The following is a 12,500-nucleotide window of genomic DNA, read 5'->3' on the forward strand; positions in this document are numbered from 1 at the left end:
GTTTCTTTGTACCGTTTTTTTTTTTCTCTGTTTCGTCTCTTTTTTTAACACTATTTTTCCTTTTGGCATTTTTTTCTTTATTCTTACTGCTGACCCTTCTGGTCAAGCACTTGGATCAATATATATTTTAAGCTTAAGTCCGGAGCTATATTTTGGCTAAGGGATTTCAAAAGCTCTTGATCTGCATACTGGCCAAGCTTACGACAAGATAAAAACCATAGGCTGTCAAGACATCCCTCCTCTGAAACAGCTGAATTTTTTTCAATGTTTGACAAACAACACACAGTCAAACTGTACTAATTTACACTCAACACCCACCAGTGACCCACTGCCGAAAGTTAAACTTGCCTTTTGTACATCGTCGTAATCATCAACATTATTACCCTAAAATCTCCACTGGGTTTGCCCCCCAACAATGATTAAACGAAACCTTTTATTGGCTTTTGGGATTTAATTACAGAATTACAGGTGTATGCCCAATACAATATTAAAATGCGGTAAAGCGACACGATTCAATGCTCAGTCTCTCAAATACCTCAGTGTCATTTAGCTTCCTCTTTCAACGCTACAGCTAAGCGAACTTTGGGAGGAATGATATGGGGTTCCACTAGCTCTGAAGAGCTGAAAATACGCACAATGCAAAGTATAATACATCCTTTCATGAACCTCCTATTGCTGTGTCTAGACTCCTCAAACTGGCTGTGCACTGGTATGATTCCCCGTAAAATTTGCTCGACGATAGAAAGGAATCTTTAAAATTCATTCCACCACTGGACATTTCATTCTAAAAAAGTGCTTAAGTCTAGTTTTTATGACAATAGGAACCTTAAAATCTCCAAAACCAAGAAATCGGAACAGTATTTCCGTGATAAAATCGAAATTTTAATCCGACTCTTCGATGAACACTTTGCTCGCCATTTTGAAAGTCATTGACGCGAGACGTGAGGTCACACTGTCAGGCGGACTGTACCACAGATTTACTTGGAGACACCTTCGGACTGTGAAATAGCTAAGTCACACAGAGTACAGAACGTTGCAGCTAGGCTGCTTATGTCATGTAAAAAGTATGACCATATTACGCCCATTTTGATAAATTTACACTGGTTACCAGTAAGATATAGAATTAATTTTAAAATTTTATCACTTACTTTCAAAGTCCTCTATGGCATGGCACCCAGTTACATCATTGATTTAATTCACACTAAGACTAATACGCGCTATTTGCTGCGCTCTAATGAAGGTGTTTTATTAAAGTACCGTCAGGGAAAATGAAAAAGTCATTTGGTGACAGATCCTTCAGTGTGGCTGCGCCCACTTTATGGAACGCTCTTCTCTACTTTTAAGTCTAATCTTAAAACTTATCTTTTTCAATTAGCTTTTAATATCTCTTAGATATTAAATATATTTGTATATTTCTAATATTTGTATAGTTTTTAGGTCATTTATTTTTGTAATGCGCTTTTGATCACCTAGTATGTTAAAAAGCGCACTATAAATGAATAAATTATTGTTATTATTATCATTATAAATGTATGAAGGAAATCCAGGGAAAATCGATTTTGGTTCGAGTTCGCGCAAGGTTCGAGTTAGCGGGGGGTTCGAGTTATCGGGGGTCAACTGTATTAAATAAATCTACGTCATTTTCTCGACCCTTGACGCGCTATTTCGAAATAGGAGGCAACGCAAAGAGGAAATGCGTGTATTAACATACGGACATTTCGGTCAATTCCAAAAAAGGCGGGAAATCTTGCGACCAAAGCTAAAAAAAAAGAAGCATCTCTTACAAAAAGACTATCAATGAATCTACGGTTTTACTCTAGACATTTTATCCTCCACCCTCAAAATTTAACCCTCGACCCTCGACAAAAACCTACACTCGAAAATAGGCATCGGAATTTAATATTTTTGTCTCAGTTTATGCGGAGCGTTTCTCTAGGATCGACTAGGACCCCTAGCGAAACTCCACGCTTAATGAAGTGTTGCGAAGTTGTGCGTGACTTGGCCCTAACATCGTGCAATTGGTTTTGGTTACGATGAGCAATTTCGCTATATTAGGCTTTCGAATCCAGAAAATTACCCGTGGGACCAAATCCACTGTGAGTTATGGTTAAGAAAAAACGCCAAAAAAATGAGAAGTAAAAGGTTATTTTGCGATATCAATTATATCAAGGCTGGTTCGTATTTAAGAGGCTGTCCGCGTAAGAACCGATAAGGCAAATTTCGGTCTATCACAGAGTGCCCTGGTTTTCCCAGTGGAAGATAACTATCCTATCCCCTGAAGAAATATCACATTTATTTGGAACAACTCAATTTTTCTCTATATTACAAGAAGATTTTCTCGGTCACCTAAAACTGGCCAGTTTGCAGTCGGAAGTGGTGCGATTTTGGTGAAACTTTAGGGCTCTTGAAAACCTACCTTACAGAGCCGAATAAGCTGATTATTTTACACACAAAAGTTTTAACTCTGGTTAATAGTTTCAAGGTTTAATGGTTGCATTCTGTGAGAAGTTGGCTGAGATATGATTTTTTTAAAATGACCTTTAATTTGCTCAGAAGGAAAAGTAATTTGCATAACTAGAGTTGAACGGTAATTTCGCAAAAGTGGCACCTGACCCAGACTCAAGTCTATGATAAAACAGAAGTACTAAGACCACTCTACTTCTTAATGCAATAAAATTTGTGGGCACTCTTCTTTGCGTGCTGTACAAAGTTCCGTTTATGTTCCAAAATTCGCCATTTTGACAGCAAAGCTGGAATTGTAACGGTCTGCATCGGATCGACTAATTTCCACAGCTTTAACGTTTCTATAGTTATCACCAAATGTCATTAGACCCTTTAAATGTGTTGAGCTTTCGAAAACATGGAAAGAAAACTTGGTAATCGCTTTTTCTTCGTTTTTTTCTTGTCGACGATAAACTTGACTTCATTCTCCGTATGCAAATTAGCCTTAGATGCGTCGTTTCAACAAATTGTCAGGAAATATAATACTTGTATTTTTTATTTCTAAGGGAAAAGTATTTCTTCTTTTCACGGAAAAACACGGACGATATATGACTTAGAATCCCCTTAGGTCTGTTTCTTTTACGAGGAAGAAGCAGCAGAAGAAGATATGTTTACGCGAATTCAAATAATTTAATTACTATGGCCCGTCACGCATTCCCCCAGAGTGACCGTACATCGATCAGTTCTTTTATCTTATTATATCTTTTTTGAAGTGATAGTTATTGATAATCATACAATTTAATCACTGTTAATTCCGATTCTTTACTGGGTGCTAGGTTTTTTGTAACGGGGGGCATTATCGCGATTGCCGAAGGCAAGAGCCTTGTAGGTGAGTCTGGGGTTATCCTCCCCCAAAAAATTTTCAAATTTGGAGGCTCCGAAATGCTATTTTCAACACTTGTCATGAGATATGTCTCCGAAAAATAGACCTCGAAGATGAAAATGCAAACGATTACAAATCACTATAATAAAAATAACTGAGTCTAAAGAAAACAAATCCATCTACCACGTTGAACCGACCGAGATTGATCCTCCTTTGACATACACATAGGTTGAAAACTTCTGATTGAGGGTGTTGTTATCTCAATTACTCTTCAGCGATTCCTGCAAAAAGATTTTGCTTTTCGAACACCTTGTCTTCTTGCAGCAGATCTCTATGGTCAAGTTCAATTTATATTCAAGTTCATTACATTGGTTATTCCGTCCATTGCCTGTAATTACACTTAGGACTATGTTTAGGTGTTGACTCAAACGGGCCTAGAGTCCAACAAGGGCTGGCAATAGGTGAGCACGGAATTGGAACGGTGGTGGGGGGAACTCCCTATGATGGCCTATACGGGGAGGCTCCGCCCGAAAGGGGTATCTTTTTCAGGCTTCAGGTATATGAAAGGGTAGGCATTTCACTAGATGAAGTATATGAAAGGGCGAGTGCGCTTATTGCAGCCTTAGCAGCATCTTCGACGGTTCTTAATGAAAAAGGAACAAAGTTTAAGAATTTAAGGAAAAAGTAGAAGGACGTAATTTTTCAGAAATTAATATACACAGGAGAAATTTCACCCCTTTAAGTATAAATGCTTGTAAAAGTACAGGTGGAACCGGGGGGAGAGAGGGTGGATGGTAAAGTAGCTTAAAAATGGAGAGATGGGAGGAGCACTTTGATGGAGCACATTGTCCAAGAGGGTATAAATACAAAAAAAAAACCAGCAATCTGGAGGCATTTTTGAAGACTTAATAAAAAGGTTATCAAAACAAGAAAAACAGAAAAATCTTGTCCAATAAACCTCTCCGGCAAAGGTGTGGACATGGTTGCTGACTGCTCAATCGTACTCTTCTCGACCCTTTGGCGTCAAGTTTTTTCACGTTTCTGGCGACAGGAGGAGCAAATCGGCTATATAAAGTTGAACTGAACATTCTGGTACTTTTAAGTCTCACTAACTGTTACAAAACCAGAGACATGTTTTAAACACTGTTTATTAGGCCATCCCAACAAAATGTTTCGTTTCCCATCGCCCTCTCTCTCGTGAAGGTGGGTCGGTCGGTCGGGCAAAAAAAAAAAAAAGAAAAGAAAAAAAGAATGAACACATGATTGCATATTAAATGTCACGTTTAGTCTGCAAGATAAAATCAGACGGTAAAAGATGTATATTAACAGGACTATCAAATGTCTAAAAAGGCTACAAAAAAGAAGTATCGATGATAATTTCAGATAATTGGTGTTAATAAGACAAGATCGTGCGCTTGTTCATTGAAGTACTTGCTTCTTTACAAGTGATTCTGGAATTTGTTTTGTTTTTTTTACTTTTCCAAACAAATGGGTCCGTCGGGCGATGGGAAACGAAGCATTAAATTGGGATGGCCTTCAGTTAAAAAAAAATTTTATTACAAGAATGAAATACTTTTTATACACGTCCCCAGGACATTCCTCTTAGAAAATGGCAGGGGCGGGAAAGCCCTGAGGATGAGGTTGAATCCTGACTCCGTGTAGAAAGTTCTTTCGTTTTTTCCCATTTATAATGCTCTTCAAACAATCACCAGAAAACTATCTTTTACAACACACGAATTAACCTTTATGTAGAGTATTTTAAAGGTAAGAATTGATTAGGGCAAGATACACGGCTGTCAAAAAATAAAAATAAATAAACTATCTTTGCAAGCTCAAATAAACTGGAAACGAACATCAGAAAACATCGCAAGATAAAATGTTAAATAGAGAAATTAGAATATCTCTGTACGTTTGGAAATTTTTTGCATGAAGAAGAAAAAAGAATGATACTTACATTATGCAGCAAAACTTTGAATTATTTCGCTCAGTAGTTATTATTTCCACAGTAGTTTTTTTCGCCAGTATGATCCAGAGTGTGACCGGGGTATTGACGAGACCTTAGGCTCGATTTCCGCCGTCTCCAGGTCCCTTGGGGGCTCATTTTCCAGCACAGCGGCCTACAATTGAGCCTAACAAGACCTTGGCGATCGCAAAAAACCTGCCAAGTAGGTGCCTGTGCCTTGGGCAGATTGTCATTTTAGTGTTAGCCTGTGTACACACACCGCCCCCCACCCCTGCGGAGAAGGGGCTCCTTCTCCGATTTTTCCTAAGGGGAGGGGGGTCTGTACAATTTTAGTTCCGAATACCTACCAAACCTCTACTCTCGCTAAAATGAAGTCATTCAGTCTTTGACTTTGCTACTCTTAGACAAGTGACAGCTGGCTAAGTGAGACGTAATATCTAAAAACTGAGATAATCCCTTTTGCGTATATTCACTGAAAAAAGAAACTATTTTTCTCGTTTCATTCTGCTACCGATAAACGCTTTAAAGATCTTTGAATGAATCTGAAATTTACAGCTAATTTGCCTTTTGCAAAACTATACATGGATTTTCTCATAAAAAAAACTTTTTAAGATAGAAAAAGTGTGAGGCATTTTGTTTTTTATCGTAGTGCCGTGTACAAAGATCTGATAAGCAAAAAAGAGTGCCCACAAATTTTATTGTGCTGACAAGAGGACTTACCTTGCAAGTTAACCATGTTAACTCTTATCTTTTATTATTATCAATAACTATCATTTTAAACAAGAATCACTTCGTGAAATTTACCGGGGCCACTTTTGTCTTGGCAACCCACATGGAAGGGTCGTTTTCATCAACAAGTTTGTCGGGCGACATGAAAATCTTTTTTATTGCAAATATTCTTTAGAGATGAAAACAAGGTGTAATGAATAATGTGAAAAGACAAAATGTTAGGGAATCCCGCATTTTGAACAGTTGAGAATTTGCGCATCTCGCTAACGTAAATATTGCGTGACAAAGGTTATTTGAAAATATTTTGTTTTGTTGCTTCATAAGTCAAAGCAGCGATAGACTTCCTCCTAATGAGTTTTAATTGTTTTTCGGAAAATATTTGCCGAAGTTTCCTGCAGGGAGTGCGAATTGTAATTAAGGTATTGAGACGCATAAATAAAGCTTGGCACATGCAAGTTTAATAAGTTAAGATTTTTGCTTTGTCGTAGTGTACACAGTTCTTCGTCGACCAAGCTTTGTCATCGCTAGGATGAATACTGTAACAATATTTTGCAATAGACAGGGATCTCATTTATTGATAAGTGGTAAATATAGTCGCATTAAACGATTCCGTGTGCAAACTAATCGAATTAATATTTACATGGTTACAGTTGTTGCTCCCTACTTCAAATTTCTCAACCAGCGATACATCTCAGCGAACACTCCCAAAAGTAACGAGCCAGCGATATATCCCTAACAATGTAACTTTGAAAACACAGAAACGCGTTGCATTTTATGACCGGTGCCAGCCTTCGGCTAGGCCCCGGTAAAAAGATGATAATATAATAAAATTGATCGATACAACGCTATTGTTTTCTAATCGACCGCCCCTCTTTAGGAATGCGTGACAGGCCACAGTAATTGAATTATTTTAAGCCACGCAAACATATATCGATCATGAAATATTATTCAGCTGCTTCCTCCTCGTTAAAAAAAAAGAAAAAAAAAAGACCTTAAGGGGATTCTAAGTGATGGTTTGTGTTTTTCTGTGGAAAGGAGAGTTGTTTTTCCCCTTAGAAATGTGAAATGTAAGGATTATGTTTCATGTCAAGTTGTTGAAACGACGCATCTAAGGCTAATTTGCATACGGAAAGTGAAGTCACGTTCATCGTCGACAAGACAAAAACCCAAGAAAAAGCGATTACTAAGTTTTCTCCACATGTTTTCGAAAGTCCAACATTTAAAGGGTCTAATGACAGTTAGTGATAACTAGAAACGTTAAAGCTGTGGAAATTAGTCGACCAGATGCAGACCGTTACAATTCCAGCTTTTCTGTCAAAATGGCGAATTTTGGAACATTAACGGAACTTTGTACAGCACGCAAAGAGGAGTGCCCACAAATTTTATTGCATTAAGAAGTAGAGTGGTCTTAGTACTTCTGTTTTATCATAGACTTGAGTCTGGGTCAGGTGTCACTTTTGCGAAATTACCGTTCAACTCTAGTTATGCAAATTAAAAAATGCAATTAAATGCAATTAATGCAATTAAAAAAATCATATCTCAGCTAAATTTCCACAGAACGCAACCATTAAACCTTGAACTATTAACCAGAGTTAAAACTTTTGTGTGTAAAATAATCAGCTTATTCGGCTCTGTAAGGTAGGTTTTCAAGAGCCCTAAAGTTTCACCAAAATCGCACCACTTCCGACTGCAAACTGGCTAGTTTTAGGTGACCTAGAAAATCTCTCTGTAAAATAGAGAAAAAATTGGGTTGGTCCAAATAAATGTGATATTTCTTCAGGGGATAGGATAGTTATCTTCCACTGAAAAAATCAGGGCAATCCGTGATAGACCAAAATTTGCCTTATCGGTTCTTACGCGGACAGCCTCTTAAGAAGGCAACATTTTGCCCCTCGAATTTAAATGCATAGAGTGCGGAGGTTTAAAATAGAAAGGTGTTTCTATTTTTCACTTCGGCGGAGCGCGATGTAAAGGATTCGCCACGCTCAGGAATGCCCCACAGTTGCTCCTTTTGAGAACAAGATTGGGCGCGCAAAGTCTGTAGGTTTTCGGTTTCATTCGGCTTTTTGACGAAGTGAGAGCCGAATTAGTTTGAGATATCTCACTCAAGATAACTTCCATTTCTTTGATTTATTCTTTAACTTATTCTAGGAAGAAAGAATTACAGTCGAATCCCGGTAACTCGTACCTCCCGCTAACTCGAAACAATTTACATTTCCCTTCAGATCGCTTTCTACGTAATGTTACCCTCGATAACTCGAACTCCCGGTAACTCGAACTATTTTCTCTTTCCCTTGAAGGTTCGAATTATCGGGAGTCGACTGTATTATTTTGGCTTGCCCCGCCCTGGGTTTGAACCGATTCACCTGTGCGGCCCGTCAGATCAAGTTAGGAGACTTTAAGTTGAGGGATTAGCAGATTGCACCACTGCGACCCAAGATAGTTTGGAATCAGAAAAAATAACTATGAAATTATACACTAGTTTCGGGACAAGATTGGGCACGCAATTTCGTGACTTTTCGGTTTGTTTCTTCGGCGGGGCGCGAAGTAAAGGATTCGCTACCCTCATGAATGTTTCAAAGTTGCTTACGAATGTCCCGAAAGTGCTTCGGATTTAGTTCGAGATATCTTAGAGTTATGTGATTTATTCTTATTTTGTTTCATATTATTCTGGCTAGAAATATTGACTGCAAAATTATTTTACCGAAAATATTGAACAGAAGCAATTTGGACTAGTAGCTTCAAAATAAGAGCGAAAATCGAGATACAAGAGCAATTTTCAGTGCGTCTCACTTCGCAGACGCGTTTGCGTATGTCCTGTTATTTCGCGCGATATGTTTCTCGAAAGTGCCTTTCAGTTTGGCTTTTTACCGTAGAAACCTTGTCTTTTCCCCCTTAAATCTAGCTTGGAATTCGTTTTACACCGTGGAAAATCCAAAGTTATTAGTTTGCCGGTTAAATGCCCCGCCGATAGATCAAAGTTTCAGTTCTGTACAACGGCCCGATATAAAGTTTTTATTATAAAGTTGCACGCGAACTGTACTGCCGTGTTTGTGTTTTTTTTTTTCTAAATCCAGCGGCCGAAATAATGCTAAATATGCTTTTCAATACACTTTTAAAATAAGCAAAAAAGAAGAAGAAGAAAAGAAAGAACAAAGTAGGGACCTTCACGGCGATATTCGCGGTGGGTTACCCATCCAATTCCTAACACCGCCCGACAGGGCTTAACTTGAGTGGCGCTACTAAAAAACCGAGTCTCGCGAAGGTTATTGCGAGATTCGTATTTCTAGTTTATGTTGCGAAGTTGTACGCGAATTATCCTCGGTGTGGAGATTGCGCATATTCAGTAACTTTTGTAAGGGAGTGTACTGATGTTAGTTAGTTACGTTGCTGAAGAAGGTGTGGATTTAACTGTACATAAGGAAAGTGCTGTTGTAGAGGAAATAAACGAAGTCGAACTGAGATCTCTTCGTGCGCAATTACAAGTTACAGCTACGCGGTCATGTATCTAGCAGACTTCCGCTGAAGAAGTTAAGATGTCTGTTACACAAAAGGAGAAAAGTAAGGGTACTTGTCTGGAAGGAAAATATCATTTCGTACTATTCCTTCGCTTTCACAATTAATCCACAACCACGACCCCGAAGTGTACGTTCCCATAGCGTCTTGTTTTTTTTTTTTGGGAATCGCTTGCACAAAACATATTTAAAAAGACAAAACATCAATTGTTTCAAGCAACTGCTAAAGCAAAGTGCGAGTTGATCACATAATATTTTGTCAACAAATCTACGCAACCGTTATTTACTTTTGTTGCCGAGCACACTCATCTGTGTAAGGACTTCCACAAACTGTAGGGTAAGTTATCAGTTGTTATCCTAGACTAATAATTTTCCTCTTTTCCACCGTTTGTATAAGTTTGTAGGTTTCGGTATAATTGCGAAGAGAGGAAAGAGAATCCGCTTAAGTGCACCTCGTATCATCAGCAAGAATATATTCGTTCAGTTGTTCGTTTGGTATCAGTTCACTTAGAAGACCCCTAGAGAAAAACCAGCAGTATCTTTAACTATGATTCAAAGATCTGACTATGGATTTTAAAACCCGGCCACAAGCGACTTTTTAATATCTTAATGGGTTACGAGAATCAGTAATGATGATTAGAACCACAAAATAACAAAAGCGGAAAACTGAAATAAACGAGTTCCCAAACATTTTACTTACTCAAAGACGAAAACAAATGGCGAAGGAATACATGTATACAATCAAGCATCTATTAGCTAGGTATTTTGAGCAATAAGAACGCGGATGAGTGGGAACATTCGCAGAAACGGGAAAAACAAAATTCTGTACATTAAAAGTGACTTGACGATACTAATGGAGAATTTCGAAAGTGAAATACTAATGACCCGGTTGCGATGGAAAATAAATGCTTCCCGAAATTCCTGAACCTTCAATCTCCCTCACGAAAAGAACGGACCCAAGCCTTTCATTCATGACGGAAAAGACGAAATGACATATAATTTTCAGATAACTGATTCAGTGACTTGAATGGGACCTCGTAGTCGTTGCAAAAATCCCCCCAGTGCAGTTAGTGTCTGAATCTGATGTTAACGGTATTTTAACTGTCCGATATCGTTAGACTTGTACAGTTACTAACAAGAATTAAAACTAAAAATGAAATAAAAGTTATAAAGAATTTCAACACCCCAAAATAAACTCATAGGGAGCTTAGGCTGTATTTCCTTTTTCTTGGAATCGCCTATATTACAAAATAAATACTTTTTCTAGGAAAAGGGTAAATTGTATCCCTCACCAATTATTTCCGTTTTTCAGTTGACGTCAACACGGCTACGCTAGTAAAGAAAAAGAAACAAAAGCGTTTGCCTTGGTTAGGAACTAAACCCCTTTTTGTCAATTTCTGCGAAATGCCTAGAGTTTTAGGAGATAGTGTGCAAGTACTGTTGTCGCCGGTTTCGCAGAAGTCACGCACCAGTAGGCCTGCTTGCAGGATACAACTGCTTGTCGTTAATTTGCTTTCATCGGCAGTTGGGCACTGTTACAAACTCTTCGAACTCTGAGTGAGCTATTTACCATAGACTACTGAACAAGTAGGTACTTCCACCTTAAGCAGCCCCAAAAATTCATTGCTTCCCCTTTACATGGGTTTGTCGCATTTTGGTTGGCAGGTACGTAAGTAGGTAACTTTATTTATACACGGTATTTCCTTTAGGTACATTTACATTCAGGTACTGGAGAAAACTAACTACCTAACTAAACTAGAATCTCTAAGATAAAAACTAACAATAAAAATAAAAGCCTGCTTTACGAGGAGCCGTGTGTAAAGATTACATATCGCTAATTAAGTAATTTTACAATCAACATTAAGTTTTGTTTTCCTTTAAACGGCTTAAAATACATTAAGGGGTGTCAGTTGCCGCACCTCCAGAGGAAAGCTGTTTCAAAACACACTTCCACAATACGGAAGGCTTCCTTTCTAATAATCGCTTCCCTGAAATGATAAGCGATGCAAAAGGAAGTGAGTTACGAGCTTCGTTCAGTATGTTGTTGTCTCTCATTTTGCTCTGTGAACTGAGCAAAAACTATCTTCACTTCATTTTCATATCAGTTAACTTTCTATACCCTGAAGAGCGAAGCAGAAGTATCTTGAATTTGCTTTAAAGATGTTTTAGTCTGGCTAAGGACTGCCGGCACCATTAAGTAATAATAATGAATTGCATTAACCACCACAGCAAAAAATGTGTATGAGTACTCAGAGTAATCTCTAATATTCGGCGAAAAACAAAGTACCAAACAAACAAACAGCTGAAGAAAAGTCTGCAGGATTTTATAACCAGCCTTCTTTGCTGGTTACGTATTTTAAGTGTACAAATCCTATTGGTTGACTTGCCTCAGACGATAAAGCTCAGTAGGAAAAGACAAAAAAAGCGGTTTATTATAGTTGACTTAAAATTATGGCTTCCAGAAATTTGAAAGGATTCGAGAACTTCATTCAAAGCGGGGAAGGTAAAGTGGTTACTCGAACATTGAAACATTTATTTAGATGTCTGATTTTACTTAAAGTTAATATTTCAATTTAGAATAACCCAGTTTCGCGACTGTAGCGAACAAGGATTTCGGGTAAAGTAATTTCGCTGTCCGAAATTGGTCACCCGAAACTTGCCGCCTTGGAGACTGCTTACAAACCCAAATAACCATATTTTCTCGGATGGGTAGATTTTCTCAGCTATGGAGCTCCACACGCGCGCGCGAAGCGCGCTCGTGGAGCTCCGCAATAATTTTCAAAATTATTTAGACTTTGATCTTGAATGCAAACTGCCACAAACACAAAACAGCTTTACGGGAACAAAAAGTTCCGGGACTTTCGAGAAACAGGCCCCAACAAGAGCCCATCAAATTAACTTTTTCTGCCTTTAGAATGGGCGCTTATTCAAGGTGGGTGCTAATTCAAGGTTGGGCGCTTATTCGAAT

The 12,500-nt window shown here is 38.3% G+C and overlaps 1 protein-coding gene across 1 annotated transcript in view; it reads left to right on the plus strand.

The window, feature by feature from the left end:
• LOC140933895 (4-hydroxybenzoate brominase (decarboxylating)-like) overlaps positions 1-12,500 on the plus strand; it is a 179,177-nt gene that overhangs the window by 113,301 nt on the left and 53,376 nt on the right. The window lies entirely within an intron of this gene.

The sequence above is a fragment of the Porites lutea genome, chromosome 4, assembly GCF_958299795.1.
Source record: "Porites lutea chromosome 4, jaPorLute2.1, whole genome shotgun sequence".
Classification (NCBI taxonomy): Eukaryota; Metazoa; Cnidaria; class Anthozoa; order Scleractinia; family Poritidae; genus Porites; species Porites lutea.